This window comes from Delphinapterus leucas, chromosome 10 (assembly GCF_059928025.1).
Source record: "Delphinapterus leucas isolate spDelLeu-1000000601 "Yukka" chromosome 10, BTC_Dleu_Yukka2, whole genome shotgun sequence".
In the NCBI taxonomy this organism is placed as follows: Eukaryota; Metazoa; Chordata; class Mammalia; order Artiodactyla; family Monodontidae; genus Delphinapterus; species Delphinapterus leucas.
The window spans coordinates 33,954,506-33,981,150 of record NC_143138.1 but is presented as its reverse complement, the minus strand read 5'-3'; the positions used below and the strand labels follow the sequence as shown (position 1 = coordinate 33,981,150).

Here is a 26,645-nt window from a genome sequence, read left to right as displayed (position 1 = left end):
TTAGGGTTCTACCATGTGACAGGCCAGCATGTGTGACAGATAAATCCATGCTAAATTTGGAGTGGTCACAGATTAGCATGTTAGTCCTGCCAAGTAAATAACCCAGGGGCAGTTTAACAGGATCTAGGATGTATTAACTCAAAGATAGGAATAGTGGAAATTCAGGCCCCAGGAGAGAGACCAAGGGACAGATAGATGTGTTTGGGGAAACATGTGTGGGTGGTTTAGTGAATAAATTCTAGTATCCTCTCAACCCTAACCTACAATAAGATTAACTTTAGCGAAGATCACAGACCACGCACGGCTCAGAGATTTAAAGGGCCGAAATGTCCACTCTAACACCCCCTCAGGACCAGCGGAAGTACAGGGGGAATCTCTGGACGTCTCTCCCTGCCCCACAGATGCCTTGCCTAGGAGAACCCGCTCTCCTGGCAGCTGGAAGCCAGCACTTTTCTTTTCAAAGCCTCTGTATCTCCTTCCCCTCCTCCTCCTTCCTTCCCGCCTCCGCCCCCCAAAAAAGGAGGATGCCCCTTCTGTTGAGCACACAGCCTGTAATTTTACTGTCAGACCTCAGCCAGGAGGTCAGTGTTGTGACTGACTGTGTAAGGATCGCTCCCTTAAGGGTAATTACACTAAATTCCCCTCTGAAGGACAGCTCTCTCTGGATAGAATACAAGAAAACCCCGCATCCCCCATTCACAGAAATTCATGATTTCTGTTGTTGTCACTGGCACCCTGGCAGCGAGGCACTTCCAGGTGCTGTAACTACTTAGAGCTGAGTCTGCAAGGAGGCAGGACCCAGGCGAGGGGAGGGCGTGGTAATGGATGGCCAAGCAGCAAGGGGAGGGGCATCCAGAGGGGCCCCACTGGGACCTGGGGCCCTGAGTGGCCAGTGGGAACTGGACCAGAGCCAGGAGCATCTCCACACTGAGCTGGGAAATTCACAGCCTGAACTGGGGAAGCAGGAAGGGCCCCCGCTGACATCTACCCCAGGAAAGGAGACCCCTCGACCTTCACTTTGTTTTCACAGGCTGGCTTTGAGCACACATCACCTGCCCTGCGCCGCACTAGGCACTGAAAGGGGATGCCAAGATGGGCAGCAGCCCCCTCCGGAAAGAGCTGGAGGGCCCTCGCGCAAACCAAAGCACTCACACGTGGGAGGCAAATCACTATCCAAGTTCCCCACCCGAGACCCAGACCCTGCCAGAGGGGCAATGCCCTGAGCCTTGCCCCCATCCACCCCAAGGGAGGATGGCAGAAATGACCAAGACCTTCAGATCCAGCATCCGTACCTCGGTAGCCCCTGCGCTGGAACTTCTCCGCACCCCAGGGAGACCCTGAGAGAGTTGGGGAGTCACTCACCCACGACAAACAGTTAAAAGGAAGAAAGCGGGTCTGGCGATATCAATGCACTTTGATAACAATAAACTCTGCTTTTAATTTATGCTAATGTGTAGGGCTGTGGTGACAGTAAGAACTAAATTACAGAGTGGCTTTCGAGCTGGTAATTATCCCTCCATTTTTCGCTGCTCTGGAAGATGGACACACAATTATGCTCTCTTGCTGTATATTAATACAGATTCTTGACATCTTCAGCAGACCTGGAGCTGTCATCGAGCTTTTTGTCTCCTTTAATTGAAAATTAATGGTTACTGGGTTGCCACGGAAACAGAGGCCACAGACGCCAATGGCGCTCACGTCTCACCAAGGGACTGGCGGCGTCAGGAGTCCGGAATGACCTTGAAAGTTAAAAGAAAAAAAAACTTAAAAAAGAAGGGGAGAGGAGGGGAAATGAGGACAGGAGGGTGGGAGAGAGTGTCGGAGCTGAAAGAGAGAAGAGAGAAAGGGGGAAGAGGGAGAAAAAGAAGAGGGAGGGAAAGAGAAAATAAAAAAGAGAAAACTGCAGGAGGTTGGGGGCATGGATGCTTGAGGGGGGAAATTAAATTAGTAAGTTTTACCTCTCCATTTTTGTCTCTTACCTCTCATTCATTTTAAAGACCCATTGAGAAATGGGGAGCTGGGTGTCAGCTCCAAAATCCATAATTCTACAAATCTGTGCTAGGAAGAATGACAGCGTCTGCCCAGAGCCAGTGGGGTGGAAGAGACAAAGGCTCCTTGGTGCCTCGGGAGGTGGTGGGCAGAGCAGGGGGCAGGGCTGAGGTGTGCCCTGTGGGCACTTCCCAGGGGCCAAGGGGCTGTGCTGTGAGAAATGGGGGCCAGAGAGGGGGCTGCTTCATGGGGAGCCCAGCAAGTTACCACAACATTACTCCAGCAGTAATGAGCAGGTGAAAGGGCTCGGTCGGCTAGGCCTTCAGCTTGAAGACACAACAAAAGGACTCAAATGAGTCAGATGTAGGGGGGTGTGCAGGGGGAGGCAAGTTAGGTTTGCCCAGGAAGATAAAGGGAGGCAGTTCAGCGAGGCTCCGGGATGGACAGTGGCTCTGGGCTTGGAAATGATTTTTTTCCTAGAAGTTGGCGGACCCAACATAGGGCGCTGGGGACCCCTGAGTGTTCTAGCAGGGAAGGTGGGCTCCCTCTTGATCAGCCCACCATCCCAGTCCCTCAGTCCAGAGCACAAGCTCCAGAAATGCAATGCAATTCAACAATTACTGGATGTCTACGAGGAACCAGGAGCGAGGTTTGCAAATAGGTTGCAGAGCCAGCCCTGGAAAGTCTCACACTCTGGTCTGCGGGGAGACAGACCAATAAACAATTGCAGAGTTAGCCACCCCCTCAAGAATTTCTCTACAATGATGTTTGTTGCAGTGTTGCTTATAATAGCAAACATCTAGAAACATTCTGGATGACCAAAATTTGAGGATGGATGAAAGTATATGCCTTACAACACACTCAGGAGACGGAGCACTGTGTGGTCATTTTATTTTTTAAATAAATTTATTTATTTTATTTATTTGTTTTTTGGCTGTGTTGGGTCTTCGTTGCTACGTGCGGGCTTTCTCTAGTTGCGGCGAGAGGGGTCTACTTTTCGCTGCCATGTGCAGGCTTCTCATTGCTGTAGCTTCTCTTGTTGCGGAGCACGGGCTCTAGGCTCACAGGCTTCAGTAGTTGCAGCGCATGGGTTCAGTAGTTGTGGCGGGCAGGCTTCACTAGTTGTGGCTCGCGGGATCTAGAGCGCAGGCTCAGTAGTTGTGGTGCAAGGGCTTAGTGGCTCCACGGCATGTGGGATCTTCCTGGACCAGGGCTCGAACCCATGTCCCCTGCGTTGGCAGGCAGATACTTAACCTCTGTGCCACCAGGGAAGTCCTGTGCAGTCATTTTATTTATTTTATTTTATTTATTTATTTATTATTTATTTATTTATTTTTGTAGTACACAGGCCTCTCACTGTTGTGGCCCCTCCCGTTGCGGAGCACAGGCTCCAGACGCGCAGGCCCAGCGGCCATGGCTCACGGGCCCAGCCGCTCCACGGCATGTGGGATCCTCCCAGACCGGGGCACGAACCTGCGTCCCCTGCATCGGCAGGCGGACTCTCAACCACTGCGCCACCAGGGAAGCCCTATGTGCATTCATTTTAAAGGATGCCGCAGGAGAATATTCAGTGACATGGGGGAAAGTTTCTCAATATTTTATTTAATGAAGAAACCAGTTTTACGAAACTGTATTTCACAAATGTATTCATGATTCCCCGATGCATTTCTACATTTTTTGAGATATAGGTACATCAAGTGCATTATGCTATAATAAATACACATATGTGTGTAAACGTGTGAGTGTGTGAATACGTGTGTGAGTATACGAATGTGAATAGATGTGGAAATGTTCATGAGCGCGTATGATTCTGAGTGTGTGAAAGTGTGTGTGCGTACTTTAAAAAACTAGGAGATGCCGGAAAATCTTACCACGGTTATTTCTGAGTGGTGGGATTATGGTTGAACTTTATCTCCTGTTTTATGCTTTTCTGTATTTTCCAAATTTTCTCCAATAAATATACATAAATTTTATTGACAGGTTGTTTTTTTTAAAAAAAGTTTTTGAAATTACATTCTCCAGAAACCAGTCCCCTAGAGATAAAATCCCCAGCCTGGAGCTCCCCACCCAGCCCTGCAGAGACCAGGCCCCCTGGCCCAGTGCTTTCCCCCAGAGCTCAGACTCAGCAGACCCTTTCCTCAATTACCGGTACCCATCCCAGGCTCTCACTCCTATCCAGACCCTTCTCTACACCCAGCCTGCAGCCAGGGTGCCCAGAGATGGGGAGAGGGGCTGAGGAACCCCAAGAGGAACTGCAGCGTGGGCCAGCGTGGGCCTTGTAGTTGCAGCCCTGGAGGAGGCCAGGAAGGAGCCCTCCTCTGTTCCTGTGTGAATCTTTATCCCGTGTCACAGACCAGCCCAGAGAGGCTAATTGACTTGCTCCAAGTCACACAGTTGGTCAGTGGCAGAGCTGGAACCCAACCCCCTGGGACCATCTGCCACCAGGCTTTTAGTCTCTGCATGTTCCTCTATTTGTCTTGTCCCTCACCAGGTCCAGAGAACGCAGGTACAACTGGAAACTTCTCTGAATGGCTTGGATTTCTGAAATATGCCCCATTCTGGGAAGGTCACGATGATCAACAGCGTCTTTTCATGGTCTTTGCACCCCAGGCTCGCCCTTGGCAGGACTGGGAGAGAGTAGTCATGTTACCCCTAGTTAGAGCAAGAACTTTGGAGAAAGACTGGCCAGGAGTGGGTCTCCCGGAAAACAAACCCTTTCTACCTCTCTCCAGACACATCCTTAAATCCCCGCCCCCCTCAGGCCCCATACCCGCCAGGCAAACAGGGGCTCTGTCCCTCACTCCCAATTCACTCGTCCATTCACTCCTTGTCAAGCCTCAGCCTCCGAAATCAGATTACACAGTCCCTTCCTCCAGGAAGCTTTTGGGTGATTGACTTTGGATTATCACTATTATTCCTGTCCTCTGCCCCCAAAATAAATGCGACTCCCCTTATCACATCCATCCCCTGTGGCAGGCCCTACCTCAAGCACTGCTCGTGTGTTCACTCCCTTCATCTTAACAGCCTTAGGAGGGGGTGCTACCATTTTCTGCCACTGAGGCGTAGAGAGTTTAGCTGATGGTCACACAGCAAATCAGTGGCAGAGCCACAATCCAAACCCATGCCATCTGAGACCAGAGGCCATGCTCTTAACCCCGCCAGTGACAATGCAAGGGTCTGAGGCTTCACTAGAATTCTGTTGCAGTGGCTGATCCGGAACTCAGTAGCCCATTTGGCCAGGCTCTCGTGACATTTCAGTGACGAGGCAGGTCGGAGTGAAGGCCTTTCCGTAGAACAGAGAGCTTGCATTTGTAGGCAGGTGGAAACAGGCCTGTCCCCTTTCTGGAGGCTGTATCACATCTGCCATGTTGGCCCGGGAGCCTCTCTCAGAGTAAGAGCAATTCTGTCCTCACGGGTCCTGCCACCAACACTCAGGACAGGCTCTGCACACGGGGGAGGGTTAACAGGGCAGCTGCTGGCTGCCCCAGGACCAACTGGGGACAATCGGCAGGGAAGGGTCCCAGGCGAGGACCACCATGTCTCTGCCCGGCCCTTCACTGAGTCCTGACGACCAGAGGAGAATAGTCGCCTCCTGTCCCCTGCCTACCCGTCTCCACCTCTCCCCTGTCCTCCTCGCCACCTCCCTGTCTCACCCCTGCCCACTTCCCTCTCCACCCACTTTCCCAGAGAACAAGCAAGAAGACAAACCCAGCAGCGGAGGAGGCCGCGGTGGCAGCAGGAAGGGGAGCGGGGAACTTGCCTTCATTTCCCTGGCTTCCCTGATCCCGACCTTAATCCCCGCTCAGCATCCTGTCAGCCAGGTTGTTCTCAAGCTGACGTTGCTGCAGGCGCCTTCTTGGCAGCCTTTCCTCAGATCTGCCTCCTCCAGGGACTTCTAAAGAGGAGCCCGAGGTTTCTCTGTTACAGCCGGCTTCACTCGCTGCCCTCAAGCAAAGCCCGGGCTCCCAGGGGGCCGTGGGAAGAGGGGGCTGCAGGGGGGCAGTGCCAGGCCTGACGCTCCGAGGAAGAGGGGAGGGTGGAGGTGGCCGGAGGCTTCCAGAGTGAGGGTCAGACCTGGGGCAGGAGCCAGGCTAAGGGCTGTCGGTCTCCTCAAAGCAGGGGGAACCTTGCTCAGGATTGTGGACCTGAGAGGCAGAGGGAAACTGAGTCTGGAACCCAGGGAATTCAGGCTGGTGCTAGTTCTGGCTGTAGCAGAAACAGAGGGGTCTGCGATTTTCTGAGTTTGCCGTGAGATCACAGCTCAGGGTGGGTTTGGAGAAAGGGGCAGCTGGGGCCTGTGCTGACTGTGTATGAAAGAAAACCCACATACACACGTGAATGGGTTGACTTCCTGAATGCGTACTGGGTGCCAGGTGCTGGGAGAGAAACAGGAATGGCAGCCTGGCAATAGGGATGAAGCATCCAAATCCCAATCCTGCTCTGTCACATACTGGCTGTGTGGCCTCAGGCCAGTCACTTGGCTTTTCTGAGCCCCATTTTTCTCATGTCTAAGGTTAGGGGGTGGTTATAATAAAAGCTTCCTTGCAGGATCAATGTGAAGTTTAGAGACAAGGTGTGCAGAGCCTGTGGGGTTTGGGATGATTTTTACTATTTATGTCACTGTCCACAGGGGACATCAGAGGCCAGAGCTTTGTCTGGGTCTTCATGAAAAGGGGCCCTGAGTGCAGTGGAATCACCTGAGAGCATGTGTGTGTGCAGGTGAATGTTTGTGGGGGGCGGTCTGGGCAGGACCCCTGGGAAGCTGCCGTGAGTCCCTAAGTTTGAAATCAAGCTTCGCCTGCAGCCTGAACACACGCCCAGGGCAGGGGCTCTGGCCAGCCCTGCCCCTACCCGACACTGCCCCTCTCTAGCTTGTGACACACCCATCCTGCCAGGGGGACAGGGGTGCAGCGGGCTCCTGGAAACCGAGGCAGGGGTGCTCCTTGAGCCCCCCTCACATGGCCCCTCTCTCCTGGGACCCCCTCAGAACCTCAAGTGCTCCCAGGACTAAATACCAGAGACCCCGGGGGGGCTTAGCTTCCTGTCCTGGGCATTTGCCGGCAGGCAGAGAGCTCTGAGGCTGGGATGCAGGCTGGGTGGGCTTTGTGAGGGTCCATAGGGCCCCAAAGGCAAGGGCCTGCAGGAGTAGCAGAGAGGTCACCTCCCCATTCCTCAGGGGGGAGGAGGGAGGGAGAGGGGGGAGGGAGGGAGTCTTGGAGAGAGGGCTGCAAAGCAGGTTCTGGATTAAGTTACTCTAGCTCCCCAACAGGAGTCCTCCCTGGAGCAGTGAAAAGACCACTAACTCTTCCTATAGCCAGGATGTGCATAGCTGGGTGGCCTTAGATAAGTCTCTGAGCCTTGATGTCCTCCTCAGTAAAATGGGAATATTATTGCCTGTCAGGGCTGTGGTGCCGTAAATATAAAACTACATATATAAAGCATTTAATACAGTGCCTGGTATGTAGTATGTGCTCAAAGGTGTGCAAACTGCTTGGCTGATACAAAAAGTTTTGACTCAGGGTAAGGTGGGTGTTTCTGTGTCAGCATTACCTGGTAATAAGAATAAAATGTTGACAGTGTTTTAGGTTTCAGACATGGGTATAGATGTCAAAAAGTCAAAGCAGACAGATCCAGTTGTCATATAACTGTGTTTGGTACCTAACTGGTGTGGGGAAATGCTCATTTCCCTTCTTCCTTCCTTCCTCCCTCCCTCCCTCCCTTCCTCTCTCCCTTTTTCCAACCAAACCAATTTTATAATTCTTCTGACCAGTTTATTCCCACTCTTTGGGGAAAGTCAGATTTCCTCCTGGCCATAATGCTTCCTTCTCATTTTGGGGGGCAAGGGGTGCCTCCGGAGCCCACTGAGGGCTCTACTGTCTCCAAGCCTTTGGGAAACCACCCGTCTCAGAATTCCCAAGACCTTGTCAGCCATGCCGATTCCTGGATGCTCTCCACCTGTTGAATTAACACCCAAGGGCAAGCCTAGGCGTCAGCATTTAATAAGCTCCCTTGTGACCGTGACACCCATTAAATTTGAAAACCACCTCCTTCGTGCTTTTTCTCTTTTTCACTGAGTCTTCACTGTGTCTTCTTTTTTTTTTTTCCACACACACACGCTGTATTTTATTTTTGCAAGAGATAAACTGACACCAGGCATTGTAAATGGATGACCACAACAAAAGCAGCAATGATCGTAATTACCAAACACCAAACACACTCACACTATGTCATAATATTGACATTCGGTCCAGGAATCCTCCACTGTTCACTGTGTCTTCTTATGCTTGTCAGACAGTGTTCAAAAGTCCTTGTCTTAGGAATGTGTCCACTTCTCCCACCAGCCAGGAGATCCCTGTGGGACAGTCCCCAAAAGAATCCCTGAGGCCACCAGGCAGGACTGATCCCATGTCACCTGTACACACACACAGGCAGAGTCTGCTGGATTTGGGGGCTTCCCAGTCCATCCTCCACAGTAGACTCTGCCTTCCTTAGGGGTAGGTGCCTCGGGGGTTTCCTCAGCAGGTGACCTGGGACCCTACTGAGGCTCCATGTAAAAACAAGGCACGGGCTCCCCGCCCCGGCAAAAGAGACAGGCTCCAAGGGGACAGGTTGTCTTTAAACTTCCCAAGGCCCTCCTTGCACTGGGGGTTGGGAAGAGGACCACTTCCTGCTGCTTCTTCCCGCCCTGGAGCAACCCTCAAAGGATGCCCACCTGAGTGTTGGGGGAAGGACAGGAGGGGGACCCTCTCACTTCTCTGACAACTCACATCCCCCGCATTCCAAGTCCCCACAACCTTGTAACTACTCCCACATGCCTTAGTGTATGTTAAGTTGACCAGCACTCTTCTGAGGGAGGCGCCCTGGGAGAGGAGGGACAGTGGGATGGGTGAGTTTGAAGTCCTGGCTCTTCACAACCAGCCGAGCAGACCAAAGCCAGTCCCCCCGATCCCTGTTCCTTAATCTCGCACCTGGGAAGGAACAGCTGAGACCACAGACGCGAAAGTGCTACGTGGACACGAGGTGTGGATCTATTATTCATATTTTATAGAAGGAATCCCTTTGCTCCCTCCCGCCTTACAGGTGCAGGCTACCTGGGAAGCCCCTTGTTGCACCTACTCCTTTCAGGGAGTCCTGGCCTCGAGCTGTGAGGCTCTTAAAACAAGCCCCTCTGTTTGAGGGGTTTCACAGGCAGCTGGGAGGGGTCCCCAACCACCCCGACTCCTTCCAAATCGGTGGAGTCAGAAAACCCGGTTCTAAGGCAGCCTTGAACTGTGATGTCTGCCCCAGAGCTGTCGCTGTCGGGGGGAGCCAGGGAGGGGAGGCACCAGAGGAAGAGGACTCTGGGAACCAGATCCCGAAACTCCCATGGGCGTGAGATCAGAAACCCAAACCCCGGCCCCCCACCCCGCCTCCCAAGCCACTGTCCGGAAAAAATAAACTGTTTCCTGCAACCAGCTCCGAAACAAAGTCTGTGAGTGAGCTGTGACACATGTTACATAAATAGAAGCCACAGAGGGGAAAAGCCTGTTTTCTCTTTCATTATTTATCACTCTCTAACCATATCCAGCTGGGTGAGTAAACAGGCGCATTGGCCCATAATGAGGAACAGACTGGTGCCGCGGGGCTGCCAGAGGGGCGCGGGGGTGAGCGTGAGAGCGCGTGTGCATGTGTCCATCTGTCTGTCCGCCGCAGGGAAGGAAGAGTGGGAGTCTACGACGGAGAAGGCTTGTGGGAGGCGCCTGATCCCAGCCAGCAAGGGGCTCTTCACCTGGTGCCCTGGCTGGGGTGGGGCAGGGTGCCCTCCAGGCTGGCTGCTGCCTCCCCGCCCTGAGGGTAGCTTGGGCATCCAGTGGGCTGGATGGAGAAGGAGTCAGAAGGGGAGGGACTGTGGGTGGAGAGGGTGTGAGAGGTACAAGCCAAGTGTGGGCTCTGAGCGTGGCAGGGGTGAGGGGGACAATGTATGGGAGACAGGCTGGAGCACGCGGGCATGTGAAGGAGTCACTGTGACGGGTACGGGGCCGTGTGTAAGACGGGGAGACTGAAGGAGAGGGAGTGTCTGTGAGTGTACGTGTTGGTGTGGGTGTGTGATCCTGGTGGCATATGTCGGTATGTGCGATTTTGTGACTACAAGAACGTGTGAACATGTGTCTGTGTGACTTTGAGTGTATACATATGCGTGTCACTGTGGGAGTATGATAGGTACATGTGAGATTTTTATGGCCATAAGGTGTTGTCAAGGGTCAAATGTGTCCCTGCCCAAAAAGATACACTGAAGTCCTAACTCCCAGTACCACAGAGCATGACCTTGCTTGGACATAGGGTCATTGCACATGTAATCAGTTCAGATGAGGCCGGCCCCGCACGCAATGACTAGTGTCCTGATCAAAAGATGTCCGTATGGAAGACACAGACGTGGAGAATGGACTTGAGGACGCGGGGAGGGGGAAGGGCAAGCTTGTTATACGGCAGAAACTAATACACCATTGTAAAGCAATTATACCCCAATAAAGAGGTTTGAAAAAAAAGAAAAAAAAAGATGTCCATGTGGAAACACATGTCCACGTGAAGATGGAGGCAGAGATTGGAGCGAGGCATCTCCAAGCCAAGGAATGCCTGAGGCTGTCAGAAGTTAGCAAGTAGCAAGGAAGGATCCACCCCTGCAGGTCTCAGTCAGAACCTTGGTTTTGGACTTCTAGACTCCAAAACAGTGAGACAATAACCAAGTTCTGTTGTTTTCAACCATCCAGTGTGTGGTACTTTGTTACAGCAGCCCTAGGAAACTAATACTGGCGTGTATGAATATGGGGTGTGAGCTTGGGAGTGTGTAAATAAGTGTAGGAAACCATTGGAGTGTGTGTGTGTGTGTGTATGTGTGTGTGTGTATGTGAGATCCTGGTAGTGAAGATAGGTGTAGGTGTGACCATCTGCCTATGGGAGTGTGTAAATACGTCTGTGAGACCAGTAAGTGTGTGTGTGTTTGTACCTGTGCTCACACACTTGGTATCCCTATATCATCATCCTGGAAAGGACCCCAGCAACCATCCTTCACCTCTGGCTGCCTCTGCCCACCCCCAGACCCTTCTGTGACCTTGGGCAGCCCTGCCTGAGGCCAGGTCAGCCCTGGAGGAGGGCTGAGACAGTCCTGCTGAGGGCTGCCCACAACCCGCCCCCACCCTGGGGTCATCCCAACATCAAAGTTTAAACCCCACCCTAGGGACTTCCTGGGATGTCCAGTGGTTAAGACTGTGCTTCCAATGCAGGGAGCGCAGGTTCGATCCCAGGTCAGGGAACTAAGATCCCACATCCTCTGTAGTACGGGCAAAACCAAAATCTATAAACCCCACCCTGGCCTGCAGGATGAGAGCGCTCATCAGGGACCGGGATGAGGCCAGACCTGGAGGCTGGAGGCCATAAGGTGAGGGGTCAAATTCGTTGTTTGTGTCCCGGGCATTCTTACCTGAAGCCTAGCTCAGGGGTACCGAGCTGGTATCACCTGTCCTGCTTGGGAGACAGACCTAAGCCCAGTGATTCTTGAAACAGAGCTGGGTTCCTGAGCACCTGTGTTGACCATGCCCATCCCAGTGGACCACTGGATATCACAGGGCCTGCCGCAGACCTAGCCTCCTAGGACATGTCCAGACCAGCCTTTACTCCTGCTGGCCCAGCCTCTGCCCTCCAACCAGGGGATGTCACAACTGTTCAATTACTCACTCAGCAAAGCACACGTCCCAAAGCCCGTGCCTTAGCATCCTCAAACATATCCCAGAGAGGCCTTGCTGGGAAACCTCAGACGAGTCACTTTTCTCTGAGCCTCTTTTCCCCTCTGTAAAAAGGGTGTAGCCACCCTTGCCCTGCCTATGTTATAGGGATGGCGTCAGGATTAGGAAGCCTAATGGACATGAACTTGTCTTACAAAGACATGTCTGATAAAATGCCCCCACAGCCTGACTCTGTGAATGGTGTGTCAAAAAGGCAGCTCCACGTCCAAGGCCCTCTGGTACTGATATCATCTCCACCATCAGGGTGGTTTGCCGTCTCCTTCTCCAGCTTCCCACAGTCTCTTCCCTTAGCTTGATAATGGTTTGATATAATTCAGGGGAGGAGTCTGCAAACTATGGCCCCCGGACCAAATCCTGCCTGTTATTGTATGGTCTGTGAACTAAGAATAATTTTTTAAAGATATTTATTTTGGCTGTACCGAGACACAGGATCTTCGTTGCGGCATGGGGGTCGTTAGTTGTGGCATGCGGACTTCTGAGTTGCAGCATGAGGACTCTCAGTTGGGCTTCTTAATTGCAGCATGCATGAGGGATCTCGTTCCCCGACCAGGGATCGAACCCAGGCCCCCTGCATTGGGAACGCGGAATCTTAACCACTGGACCACCAGGAAGTGCCAAGAATAATTTTTGTTTTTTTAAGAATAATTTTTATAGATGAACATTTGTCATCGATCTGATGGCAAGGAGCATTAACTTTGAACTCCAATTAAGCAAAATGTTATCCCTCCCACCCTTACCAAAAAAATCCCATTCTTCTCATTAGTAGACCTTTTATTACCAAAAAAAAAAATGTACTCAATTATTATTGTAATTCCACCAATAAAAATTTTGTGGAAATTTGTTTTCTGTCTTGTTATGCATAATATCTCTTGTCGCTATATAATATCCTTGATCTTGCCTCAGCCCACAAAGCCTAAAACATGTACTATCTATCCCTTTACAAAAAAAGTTTGCTGGTCTTTTGCCTCCACTACTGAACTCTGCCATTACAGAAACAAGTTGGCCAGAGTTTGCCAACTGCTGAAGTAGAACGCTCTAAGCCCTTGGACATTTTGATTGGTCTGGAGAGGAGCGAGTAAATCCCTAGATAGGTCCCAACAAGCCAGCATTTGCTTGAACAGTTCATTGGACTGAACTGGGGAGAATGTGAGTCTGAAGCTATAGGACTGCCTCCAAGGACTCTGAGAATGAAGCCCACCCAGGGTAAGGCAGAGTTAGCAATGCAGAGACCGCAACGGCATCATTTTTTTAAGCCCCTAGATCACACATCACCTGTAGCAAGCCCTACCCCTTGATGTTTCAGTTACACAAGTCAACCTATTACTATTGTTATTTAAGCCCATTTGCAGTGAATTTTTTGATGCTTCCACCAATACAAGAGCACAAAAGAAGAGTGCCTAATCCAGCTCTGAGCATTCAAGGAAAACTTCTGAGGAGAGGTGTCATCTAAGCTGGGTCTTCGAGTCAACTGTGAAAGCAAGTGGAAGAACAGGTATTCCAAGCAGAGGACATGGCACGAGAGGAAAGAGCACAGCACACGCCACAAGACGGAAGCGGCAGAGCTGGGAGTGGCCAGGGATGGAATCGAAGGTTCAAGAAAGGATACCTTGTGCTCTGCATACCAGACCGGCGTACTTGAAATTGGCCCTGTGGGAATGGGTCTTGAACAAGGCATGACAAGTTCAAGTTGGCACTGTAGGTGGAACTCTTTGACCACTGTGGAGGATGGACTGGAAGGAGGTACGGGGAGGGGATCAGGTTGGAGATGGGAATCAGTTAGGAGGCTACTGGAATAACCCGGGTAGAAAATGATGCGGGTCCAGCCAACGGCAGTAGGAATGGGGATGGAGAGGAGGGAATGACTGAGAAAAATTTTAGAAACCACATCCACAGGACTTGGTGACTGATTGGATGTGAAAGGAAGGGCTAGGGAGAGTCAAGGGGCGACTTCTAATAGTTTCTACGCGACCGGGTAGATTGTGATACCGCCACTGAGGAGAAAGTGCAGAGGTGGGGCACGTCTTTGGATACAGGTGATATTGACTGATTTAGGTCTGGGACATGTTGGCTATGCCATCACTGGAGGGTCACAGACATGGGGGCGGGAGCGAGGTCCAAGAAAGTGATGGTACTTGGACCAACTCACAGATGGTAGTTAAACCCATGAGAGTACATGGGATTGTCCCAGAGGACATGTAGCTTGAGGAGAGCCATGGGTCAAGGCTGAAGGCTTGGGAGCCCGAAGCGTTTAAGAGAGAGATGACACAAGCTCACAAGGGCACGTGGAAAGGAGAAGTCAAGGAGGGTGGCAGAGTGTGGCAGGTGCTGGCGTTCTGCCTATGCCTCTCGGCACTTACCTCCAAACGGAGAAGGCTGCTTACTGCCAACACCTGCCCTTTGCCTGAGGGTTCTTTTTTTTTCTTTCTTTTTTTTTTTTTTCCTCTGGCCATGGAGACGCCCTTGGCTAGACTCAGGACAAGCTGGAAGCGCTGGAGAGTTAATGTGTTTGGAAGCAGCCCTCCACCAATGGCAAAGAGGGAGTTGGTGGATAAATACCCCAGCTTCCTTGCCCCCATCATATGGACAACTTGAGGCATGCCTCAAACATATTCCGGGGTTCCCCAGCAGGCCTGCGCCCCTCTCACTCACAGTACATGCTAACACTCCCTATGTGGGCCTCCCGACCACCCACACCCCCACCCAGCCCCCCACTTTCCCACTCCCAACTCATGCTTGAATCGTGCGTCAGAGTCTGCTTCTGGGAGAACATAAACTAAGTCAAAGATGTTGTGAAAACCAACCAAGTAGAAAATTGCAAGATGTTCTCTCCGTGTAACTTTTGTCTTTGAGGGGCTCAGGTCATCCCCACGCTGTGCCCACCCCCACACTCATAGAAGATGCTGGCCGATTTCTCTCCTGAGCCTGAGGTTCCCAGAAGGGGGCTTTCCAGAGCCCAAGTCTGAGCAAACTCCATTATCAAGAAATCCTCTCCTAGCTCTCGCCCTGGCTGCTCGTCTTTTACAGGGGCTGCTGCACGCGGGGAAGTCTGATCACAGGCCCTCGTATAACGCAAAGGCTTGGAAAACTTCCTCAGCCCCGAGTCCATCCCTCCATGTACCCCTGACTCTGTCCTCTCCTTCTCCAGCACTCCAAGTAGCATTCACTTTTTTCTGTTCATCCTATGTCCAGTCCTGTGGGTGGTCATTGCTTCTCTTTCTGTCTGAGATCCAAGAACTGGCTCTGACTACTGGCCTGGGACCCACGGGGAGGCGGGGAGAGCTGGGTGACCTGTAAACACTCCCCACTTCCGGCCAATGTACGCCCGACCCACCCTGCTTTTCATCTCTTACCTCTCAAGGCAGAAAACCAGGGGGAATGGCCTTGAACAAGACTCTGGGGGCAGAGGGGGAAGGGCCTTCAAGAAGGCATACGGGAGAGCGATGAAGTGGACATTCTGCTGTCTAACAAGCCAGGGTGTGAATGCAGGCACTTCGCTTACATAACTGTGGAACTGTGTGTGAGTTTCAACGTCTCGGAGCTTTGGTCTTGTCGTCTGTAAAATGAGGATGATAACGGTACCCACCTGACTTAGGCTGGGTTCCTCCAGAAGCAGGCCCTGAGACAACTATTCCAGTACACATGGTTGATGTAGGAGGTAAAGGAAACACCAGGAGAGAAGTGGGGAAATAAGATAAGGGAAGGAAGGAAAGCAATCAAGTTGGTTATCAAGCTGGCTCCTTGGGTGGCTCAGTCCTGCTGGGGAAACCCTGTGAGCGCATGTAGAGCACACACCTCAATTATTTACACATCAATGCTCCTCAGTCATGGGTGCGGGGCTCTCCTGGATGGTGTTAATTCCCCAGCACTTCTGGTCTCCCAATAGTGACAAAGCAGAGTCCAATGCCCAGAGGAAGCCCTCAGGCAAAGATAGGCAGGTAGGTGATTGGAAGCCTTAGGGGTATAAGTGGTCAGGTTGAGGGCACACAGACAGGGCACTCAACAGGGTCTGCTATATCATCTCAGAGGGCTGGTGGGAGGTGAAATGACGTCATGAAATGACGTCATGAATGAAGAGTGCTTAACACAGGGACGGGCGCACAGTTGGTTCTTCTCTAATCAAGATCCAGCCTCACTCCAGCCTTCGGATGCCTGGTTCCAGGGACTTCCTGCTACCCAGCAACCATGAGAGAGGTCTTTGGGGCTGGAGGGCCAGGGGTCAAGAGCAGAGGGATCTGGAAGAGAGAAGGCCAGAAAGAAGAGAGGGTGCAGGAGAACTGGGAAGGAGGTGGGTGCTGGAGTCCAGGCCCAGCACGGAACGGACTCAAACCAGTGTGAAGGAGCCCAGGAAATGTGTGAGCCCCACTCCACAGGCCTTGCCAGACACCACACACAATCAGAGACATATAAAGACTCTCTCTTCTCTCCCCTTATATCCACCCTACATCGATTGCCTCTGCCATTTCGGGCACTGCCTTCTCTTTAAAAATAAACAAACAAAAGAATCAAACGTTAGGACTACTGTGGAGATCAGAGATACATATGAAAAGTGCCTGGTATACAGTAGGTGCTCAATAAGTGGTAGCTATTTCCAGTGTGAGGCCACCTTGGCTTTGACTTTCCTCCTTCACAGCCCACCTCACCCTCCAGTGCCACTGGCCGAGACCCCAAAACGCAGGCCTTCCAGGTTCCCTGAGGAAGGAATGCTTCCCTTGCTGAGCGCAGAGCTCTGAAGGTATCCCCCGTGGACAAGCAGAAAACGTGCAGGGAGCAGTCGTGAGAAGAATGGGGGGCACAGCCCTCTGGCAGGAGGCGGCAGCCCCGAGGGAGTGAGGGTGCTGCCTTGTCCCATTTTCCATCCAAGTCCCCACCTTGACCCCCAGCTCTTTCCCTCCAATCACTGAAGACACAGTTTTACTGCATAGCTCCTAAAACTCCGCATGCCACCCCCCCCCAACCCCCTCACTGTTACCTGCAGGGCACCAACTTGCTCTGAGGTGTCAGGCTATTTTTTTTAACTAAGCATCAAATTACAATCAAACCAATTCAATGTGCATTTACTGTGCAAAGCACACTGGGCTGCAAGAGGAAATCCCAAAATGACTAAAATCATGGGCCCCGACCTCAGTTTATTATCCAGTTAGAGAGATGAGGCACACATGGTTAAACAGTGAACAAACAATACAATGTATTAAAAGTGACTTGGCGCTTGTGAAATAAAAGTTAGCCAACAACACATTGTAAAATCAACACCAGCCAGCTAAGGAGGAGCCGGAAAGAGGTGGAAGTGGGCTGGAGCATCAAGAGATAATGATCATGGCTCTGAGCTAGGAGATGCCTCGCCGCCGGGTGGAGAACCCTACAGGTGTTACACTCGCTGACTCACCACCTCTGCTGGACCCTCATCTTTCTCCCTCTTCTGCAATTGAAGAAACTGAGATTAAGCCCTCCTGCTTCAGGGTTTCAAGCTAGAAAGCGACAGAACTGGGATTTAAATCCGAGCGTTTTTCTGAGGAAGGAAGACTTCGGGTAGCTCTTGAAGGATGAACCACATGAAGGGAGAAGGGGCTCTCCTCTCTGTGCCCCTGCTTGGCCTTTCCTTGTCCCTGGGCACGGCCTCCCCCTGCCCCCTTGGTGAATGGCTGGGTGTGATGCATGGGTTAGGGAAAGGGTGCCGAGTTTGCTCTCTTGGCCCATCCCTGCCTGTGTCCTGCTCTCTCCTTGCTCGGAAATCCCTCCACGGAGGGGGTCTCATTTCACCCAAAGACACTGTGTTCTAACTGATGGAAAACTGTTCACTGCTTATCAGGTTATTGTTCATTTCCCAAATCCTTAATGAATGATTTTCCACCAATCAGCCTGGAGTCCCATGCCCACCGCCCCGTGGACAAGGCCTGAGTCTCTGAGGCCCTAAAAGTGAGGTCTGTAAACATCTCCCAGGGCCCAGCCCCTGCCACCAAGAGGGGTAACCAGGCCCCACCCCCAGGCCTGGGTGCCCTCCCCTCCTCCACAGCCCCCAGGGACAGCTCTCCACACTGCATGGTCCTCTACTCAGGGCAATATGGTAAACTGATAAGCTTCCCCTCAAGAGTAGGAGCCCCCCCTTAAAAAGGGGGAGAGTCTGGAGAGTGCCTTAGAGGTTCCTGGCACAGTTCATTAAGATACCAACCATTAATGAAATATTTCTTTGTTAAAATCGTCATTTATCTTGGAGAACAGGGGCCTTTGTGGCAAAGAAAGAGGCTACCCCCTTCCATCCCTCCCCCACCTCCACCCAGCACAGATCCTCGGGTCTTTCTGAGTCAGAAAGGTTGGGAAGCAGGGTGGGGAGGGGCAGCTGGGAGATGGGGAGGAGAGAAGATGCCAGAGTGGAGGAACCACAAAAGGAAAGGGGGTCAGCTTGACTGGTCAGGAGGCAAAGGAGGAGAGAGAAGCAGAAGGCCCTGGGTGGCTGGGTGGAGAGACGCTGCTCAGAAGGAAGCCCACTGCAGTGTGACCACAATAGCCAAACGTTGGAAACAACCCAACCGTCCATCACTGGGAGGCTGGGTCAAGAAATGGCAGTGAACTGATGTGATAGAACGCAAGCCTTTTCAATGAATGACCTAGAGATGCACATAGCAAACCTGATTAATGTCAGCAACATGAAATTTAGTAAATGATACCACCAATAAATAGTGAAAGCAAGGAGCAGAAGGACAGTTTTTATTTAAAATTTCGAGACACCCAAGCCACACTAAATGTTTAAGAGCGTAAAACTTACTTGGGAAGGCTACCTCCCAGCTTCTGGAAACTGGCTACCTCTGGCAAAGGAAGGATGGAGAAAGGGAGGGAAGGATATGGAAGGTTCTTGACTTTATCAGCAACAATTTGTAGGCTTTTTTTTTTGAAAGCATAAAGAAAGGTGCACAGATCCTAAGTGTACGCCAGCTCAATTGTCACAAAGTGAACACACCCACGTAACCAAATCCCCAATTCAAAAACTACAGAACATTCCCAGTCCCCCAGGAACCCCTACTTACTCGCCTGCCTAGAGTAGCCACTCTCCGGAGTTCTAACACCTCGATTTTGTTCGACCGATTTTTGAATTTCAGATAGGCGGAATTTCTCTCTCACGACTGGCTTTTATGCTCAACATTCTGTTTGTGAGACTTCTCCCTGTTGCTGTGTGTGGCAATGGCCTGTTCATTCTCATTACCAAGTACTAGCCCGTGCACGAGACTACCAGCATTTATTCACCCATTCCACTGTTGATGGTTATTTGTGGAATGGCCGCTAAGACCATTCTAGTGTCTGTCTTTTGGTGAACACATTATGCATTTCTGTTAGTATATACTTAGGTGTTGAGACACTACATCATGCTGGTAAAGTTATATTCCTTAATTAACTAAAAAACGGTTTGGTGTTTTTGACTTTTTTTTTTTTTTGGCCACGCCACGTGGCTTGTGGAATCTTAGTTTCCCGACCAGGGATGGAACCGGGCCCATGGCAGTGAAAGCACTGAGTCTTAACCACTGGACCACCAGGGAATTCCCTTAAAAAACGGTTTTGAAGAGGGAAAAGAAGTAAAATTCAAGAAATCGGATGACTGGAAACATAAAATACCTGGGTCTAGATGTGTTGGGACTGTGGGAATAAAAGGACCGACTAATGTTTCTGGACATACACACACACCCAGTGCCAGGCCTGGTACTAAGAACAAGCTCACCCACTAACCCACTGCATCCCCACAACAGGGAGGCAGCTGACCCTGGGAAAGGGCAACTCTTCAGAGCAAGAAGACCTGTGAGTTAGTCCTTGCTGTACCATCTTCTAGCTGTGTGACCTGGGGCAAGTTGCCTCACCTCTCTGAGCTTGAGTACCTCACTGTAAAATGAGAAAAGCCTCTATGCCAGGGGCGATGCAGCCAAATAGCATGTGAATCAAGTACCTGACATACAGCAGGCCCTTACTAAGTATCAACTGCAGATGTATGTATGCTTTGCAGTTTTGTGAAGTCAGTATTCTCATTTTTAGGTGAGGAAACTGGAGCTCACAAAACGGAAAATGAGTGTTTATGGAAAGTATCTGATGAACAGGTCACAGAGTTAGATGCTTTGCCCGGGCTTTTTCATGTCACCCTCCCAACCCCCCAGAAGGCATTCTCCCAATGTCGTGGATGAGGAAACTGGCTCCATCCTGTAACTTGCCTGGATCACACAGTTGGTAAGTGACAGACACTGAAGTTCAACCCTAGGCTGTCTCACTCCAGTCTCTGTGCTCTTAACCATGGCCTCCATAGTAGGACAGGCCATGGGTCTCGGTTCTTGCCACACCACAGCCTAGACCTTTTGAAGGAACAAGGGCAGAAAGAGGACCCTCCTGCCTGTTCCCAGGCACTCTGGTTCAGGAGCCAAGGGCCACTTTTTTGAACCTTCTCCTAGAGGTCCTGCATCAGAAGGAGGGGCTTTGGACTGGCTGCTTTAATTTTGGGGTGTGTGTTCTGTATCTTTCTTTGGTTTTATGCTCAACATTCTGTTAGTGAGACTTCTCCCCGTTGAGGCTTTGCTTCCTCATTAAAATGCCCTTTAGGTGAGGCCCAGACAGGATCCTTTGCCTCCCTTGGGCCCCCCACTGTGACTCACAGGGTGCTGGGAACTGAACTGGCCTGGAGATGAGGGTAAACTGAAATGAAAGCCAAAGCATTTCCTAGGGAAATCCCTTTGGCACGTGAATCCACGTGTGAGGTATGGAGGGCTGCCGCAGGAAGGTGATGGGAAAGGATGCAGTGGGCATGACAGCCAGCCAGAGAAGCCCACTGGAGGTCACCTCATTCCTTCTTTTGTATTGAAAGTCCCTAGTTCTCACCTGACCTGAAGCCTCTGTAGGATGGATGGAAAGGAGACCTGAGGGGCATGGCGTGGTCATAATCCAGCTGGGCTTACACAAGAACCTGCCAATTCCAGGCCATGCCCGGGCCTGTCCACACACCCTGACTCCCACCAGCGCTGACTCTCCATAGAAAATAAATAGAGTCACACCACCAAAGGCTTCCTTTCTCCCAAACTATACTCCTCAGGTAACCCACAAGCAGGCAGTACTGCTTTAAAGGCCTCACAGAAGTAGCTCTGGTTGAAATCCTGCTTCATCACTTACCAGCCGGGTAAGCCTGGACAGTGACTTAACCGTTTTGTAAAATGGAGGTAATAGTACTATCTACTTATAGGGTTATTGTGAAGATGAAATGAGTCCTATGCCTGGCATGTGGTACGACTCAAAGGTTAGCTGTGGTTATTTTATTCTTATTGCTTCTGCTCTGGCTACACTGGAAAGGACCCTGTGGTATCCACATAAATGGTGCTTAGGGTCCTCCTCCCAACAATTTCACACCTAGCTATTTGAAATACTCCAGCAGAAGCTGAATATGCCTGTCACACCTGCCCTGTGTAGGGCAATACAGAGGATCTAGACCTGGACAGATAGCACTGGCATTACAGCTCCTTCTGGCTATTGTACCCACAGAAAAGGGATGGAATAAGGGATGGAGAACCCAAGGGGGAGCCTCCTCTCTTTTTCTTCCAAGCCCCATTGGAGAGGCTTCTCCTCCAAGAAATCCCCTCTCCCCAGGCCACAGCCCTGGTATATCCTAAGCTCCAATCCCTGAAGCACCCCCAGCTCACATTCCACAGGATCATCCTGTGTCTGCCCGTCTCCACCTGCCTCGGGTGATTTGGGGCAGGAGAGCCTTCTAGAGCCACGGCCTTCCTGCCCTTCCCCCCACAGCTGGGTCCTCCCTTGGTCATGGGCACTCCTTTGACAACCCCTGAGGTGTCCCTCACCCCTCCCCACTGCAACACACAGAGCCAGACCGGAGATGTTCTGGGGGTGGAAGGCGGGGGGAAGGATTTATTCAGGTTTCCACGGGTCTCTGAGTGGGGCGCCTGCTACCAGCACAGCCCTCCCCCTTGGATCTGGGGCCTTTCCTCATCCAGACTTCCCCCTCCCAACCCAAATACACACCTTGGCTACCGCCACAATCCCTCCGATTCCTCCCCGCACCCTACCCCGCCCTCAGGCAAAAGACGTTGAGTTTTGTTTACAATCTAATTTGTCCGGATAATTGCTTCTACTTTGCACTCCGCTCTGCCCGCGTGGGTCCGGCTTTGGGCCCTTTCTTCACCGGTTCGCAGAGCACTTTATGGGAAATTCCCCTTCCGGAGAGGGAGGCGGCGCGCGCCCGGGGTGACCGTTCACAAAGCCCAGAAGGAGCCTTCCCACCTCCCCCACCCCCCGGTTCAAAAGCCCACCCCCAGCCCCAAGCAGTGGGGCGCAGAAGGGAGAGGAGGAAGGACACCGGCTCCGCGCTCTGGGCCCCCCGGCCACTCCCTGCATAGGGCGCAGCCCGCCGGGAACCAGTGAACCGTGTGGGAGCAGGGCTTGGCCGTACCTCCAGACTCCAGGGAAAAGCTGGAGCTTGCAAAGCGCGCCAAGGGATTCGCAAGGCCAGTGTGAATCCCTGGGGTCTCTCCACCTCCCCCCCCTCCTTTTTACAGGATCGCAGCCCTACGTCTTCTCCCCAGATCCCCACCTTTTCTACCCCTAAAGTTTGGTCCACGTGGTCTCCTCTCGCTCACGACTTGGCTGCCGGGCAGGGTGAAAGTTGCTGCACCTGCTTTAGGTGAATTATGGTAGCGCTAGAAGTTGGCCTCCCTCCCTCCGCTGCTCGCTCGCTCGCTCCCTCCTCCTTCGCTCTCCGCGCGCTCCCTCCTTCCCCCTCCTCCCTGCCCCCTCCCGCCCCGCCCGCGCGCCGCCCGCTCGCAGCCACTCGCTGCCCGGGCTCAGTCGCAGCCCCTCGGAGTCCGGAGCCGGCCGCCCCTGCGGACCGGACTGTGCGGCCGGCGGCCGGGACGTAGCCCCCAGCCCGCGAGGAGGGCGCGGCGCAGGCGGCGGCGGCGCAGCGGGGAGGAGCCCGGGCCGGAACCAGGGCTGGGCCGGGGGCGGGGACGCCGGGGTCCCGGAGCCCCGGCGCCCGAGCGAGCGAACAAGCGTCGCGGGAGGATCGGGAAGGAGGAGCACAGCCGGAGCAAGCCGAGCTGCCCCCAAAGTGCGATGCCCCGGCGAGGGTAGGGCGCGCGGCGGCCGGCCGGCGCGGCGCGGAGGGAGGACGCCCGGGAGCTGCGCGGCGCCGAGCGGCGCGGAGGGGCAGTCCCAGCGGGCGGCGGCGGGCCCGGGCGGCGACCGGAGCGAGCCCCATGCCCCGCGCGGGCTGACGGGCCGGAGCCCGCACGGAGCGGCCGGGCCGGACAGGTAGGTGGCTGGCCGAGCTCGGGGACGCGGGTGGGGGCTGGGCCGGCGACCAGACCAACTCCCTCGCTCGCGCACTCTCTCGCCCGCTCACTGGCTCACTTTGTGTTTGCAAACTGCCCGCGGGAGACGCGCCGGGAGGAGCCGGGCCCAGGCCGGCGCACTTTGTTCCAGCCGGGGCCGGCTGCGGCGCCCTGACCCAGCGCAGCCGCGACACCCACCCCGCCCCGGCTCAGGCCCCCGTGGCCCGGAGCTGCCTGGGGAACAGGTGGGGGCTACGGCGCGGCGCCGGGGGGGTGGGCAGAGGAGGTCGGCAGGGGTTGGGGGGGCTGGAAAGGCTACTATGGCCCGCCCTACCCGCAAGAATCTAGGACCGGCCTCCTCCCGGCCTGGCCGCGAGGAATGGGGTGTCTGGGGGCGCGACCACCCCCCCGCCCCGAGTCAGACAAAGAGTACTTCCCAGCCCGGACTTTCCTGAGCCGGGGAGGGAAGTGGTGAAGTGGGCTCCCCTAACCCCAGTCTGTCCAGGACTCCCCAAGACGCGCCGGAGGCAGATAGATGGGGGGGCACCGCGGTCCTATCCAACGCGTCGCCTTAGGTGAGGAGGGGACTTGGTTTGCTGGGGTCGCACCCCGGAGGTTCCGGGGCCAGTCAGCGCCTTTCCGCCATACCTGGGTCGGCTGGGAGATAGAGCGGAAAACTTCTTGGGGACTTGAGAGCGTCTGGAAACGGCCCCTTGTGATTTTGTGCGCCGGTGCTGACGGGTGGGGGGTTGACCCGGCCGATATCTTCATTCACTCCATTTGGGGAGAGCCCCGCCTCACCATGTAGTGGGGAGAGAGGGCGGCAGCAGGGTTCGGAGGCCGCCAGGGAAGAGTGCCCCGGGATAACCAAGCAAGACCCCCCTCAGATCCAGGACTGTGGCCTCTCCCCTGGACAGCCCCCTGGCAGACACCTCTCTTTGAGAGGCGGTCACCTCGGCAGCTCTCGAGTCTTAAACTCCCCATCAACGCCAAACTAACTAACTTGAGCTGAGCCCAGCTACAGCTCGAGGCGCTAGAATGCGGGGCGCCCTGAGCGACCTGGGGTCCCGGCGTCCCCGGCAAAGGATGCGATTTCGCGGGAGGCGGATTCTGAGTCAGAGGCCCTGACGGCTGCGGATTCCTTCTTTCCAACTGGGGCGACCTCGTGAACCCATCGGCGTCTCACCCGGACTGTCTAGGTTAGGGGAAGAGGATACGGGAGCGCGGAGACCCTGAGCCCTTAGAACACCCGGCTCGTCCCTTTGCACCGCGGGCCTCTCTTGCCATCCCCCGCCTGACTGATTTCCTCGCTCACTCCGTGTCTGGGGTTTAAGGCGTCTGGAGATCACCGCGTGTCTCGCACCCCAGCGCCGGGTCTCCCTGCTTATTGACCTCGGAGCCTGGAGCAGGGGTTGGAGGTGGGGTACCCGGAGGAGAAAACCCAAGTCTGAAGCTGTCATCCCCGTGGTGGCTGAGAAAGCCCAGGAGCATTTTGGCCAATGCGGGTTTTCACTTGAACTTCAGCACCTTCATCCCGTGTTAAAGCGGACGCCTGGATTGTCCTAGGGCGAACTGTGTTGGGTCTGGGATTGAGGGCCTTGGGAGCGCAGTTTGAGAGGCAGTTAGGGTCGGAGCTGGAGGCTCACCTGGGTGCCCCCTTCTCCCACCCAGAAGGAAGGAGCTGTGGGATCATCTGTACCGCCTGTAGCCACGGGAGGGTCTGACCAGTCCCATTGTGGAGCACAGTGGGTAATGGAGACCTCGACACCAAGAATTTGAACCCAGAAGCTCACTTTTGGGACTGAGCGCTGCTGGCGCTGGGCATTTCAAGCCGATGACCCTCCTGGTGAGCTAGCGGGTGGGTGCAGGGGCCCAAGGCCCAACAAGCTGGCCAGGCCCCAGCTGCCCTAAGGAGAGCCCCCCACCTCAGACAGCCCCTGCCCCAGACAACCCCTGCCCAACCTGGCAGAAAACCGCTGCAGGGGATGGGAAATCCACAGGCTTACTTTGTTTTTATTTTTGTTTTAACTTTGTCTTGCCTGGGTTCTGGGGCTCTTTGTCACCTGGCAGGAGGGAGGGAGGGCCCTGAGACTGTGCTGTGGGCACCTGGACAGCTTGCTCGCTCTGGCACCCTTAGATCTGAGGCTCTCAAAAGCAGGGCTATGTCTCATGGGGCTCCCCATTTGGCATCACTCCCCCTCTCATCAGTGGGGCAGCGTGGCAGGGGGAGGAGGTGGCTCTAGAGAGTGCTCCCCGCCAACTCAGGACCCCTGTAAGATGTGAATCTCTCCTGGATCCCCCCCCACACTACCTTAGCCCCGTCCCAGTTTTGACACTAAACTGGGGGGGGACCATGGGAACCTTCTCTCCTGGCACTAAGTGCTGGGCCCCTGGGTGGGGTTTTCTGTCCTTCTCCCAGTCCTGGGCAGGTTTTGCAGGAGTTATGGAGTTGGTGAACCCATGAGCCCTGCGGGGAGAAAGGCCTGACACCAGTGCTGGGGGGTGGGGGGAGGGCAGGTTGGGCCTAACTTGAAAAAGGACCTGTCCCTGTCCCTTTCTGTGTAGGTACACTTCTCACACCTAGACATCCCTACCCCAACCTCCTTCCCTGTGCCTTTAGCCAGAAACTTCCTTTCTGGCTGCTGGCAGGTAGATCCCTTCTTGCCAGGAATGTGCATATCCTGCTGGGCCCCTACTCCAAACACACCTCTTCCTTAGGGGCCGGAAAGGAGGGGGGAATCCTTTAATCCATTAATTCCCCAAAGGTTTGCTGAGCCCCTATTCTGTCTGGGCAGGTCCCAGGCTGGGCACTGGTGTGCCCAAGCAGTGAAGGCTGGGGTCTGCACATTGTCAGGGTAGGAGAGGCAGATAAGATATCACATTAGAGAGAGGAGGGTGGGAGCAGCGTGTCTGTTTCAGAGGAAAGGTATGAGGTGCAAGCGGGGAAGGGCCATCTCCCCAAGAAGGCTTCCCTGATCTTCCACACCTGGAGGAGCTGCACCCTCCTTCCCTGCATCCTAAACCTTTGCTGCCCCACTGCCTTGGCAGCTTTCCTGTCTCTCCAGCTGAAATGCAAACCCCTCCATGCCCATCCCAAGCAGGCACAATGTCTTTACTTTTCTAATAACCCAAACTGTGCAAAGTAATCATTTCTTCCAGCCAAGGAGCTCCGCACAGTTTCCTTTCAAAATCTCCCAGCTTCCCAGACCAAGGCAGGGCAGGCACTGTTTTTGACAGGATTCTGAGGCTCCGACGGCTGAAATGACTTCCTATGACTTGGTTCCAGAACCTGGAACCCAGGGCAAGGAACTCAGGCCTCCCCAGGGCAGAACATGGGTCACAGGGGAAAAGCCTTTGGAACTTGCCAGTGGTGATGGGTCTCTGAAGAACTTAGTTAAGCTATTGGAACCTCAGTTTTCTTATGTGTAAGGTAGGTCAGTGATAGCCGTTTAGAGCCTGTTTGGGAGCAGGACGGAAGAGCAGACATGAAGTACCTAGCATAGTGCCTGGTGCAGGGTAGTACTGACCAAGGGGTGGCTTTTATTATTAGATTCCCAGCACCGCCAGGCCACGT

General features: G+C 53.6%; 1 protein-coding gene across 2 annotated transcripts in view; it reads left to right on the top strand.

The window, feature by feature from the left end:
• The first annotated feature begins 22,535 nt into the window (after window positions 1–22,535).
• Window positions 22,536–26,645, top strand: part of FOXP4 (forkhead box P4) — a 52,837-nt gene continuing 48,727 nt past the window's right edge. For both annotated transcript variants that reach the window (XM_089918766.1, XM_089918768.1), the window contains exon 1: window positions 22,536–23,051. The gene's annotated coding sequence lies outside the window, so the exon portion shown is untranslated. The remainder of the gene's footprint in view (window positions 23,052–26,645) is intronic.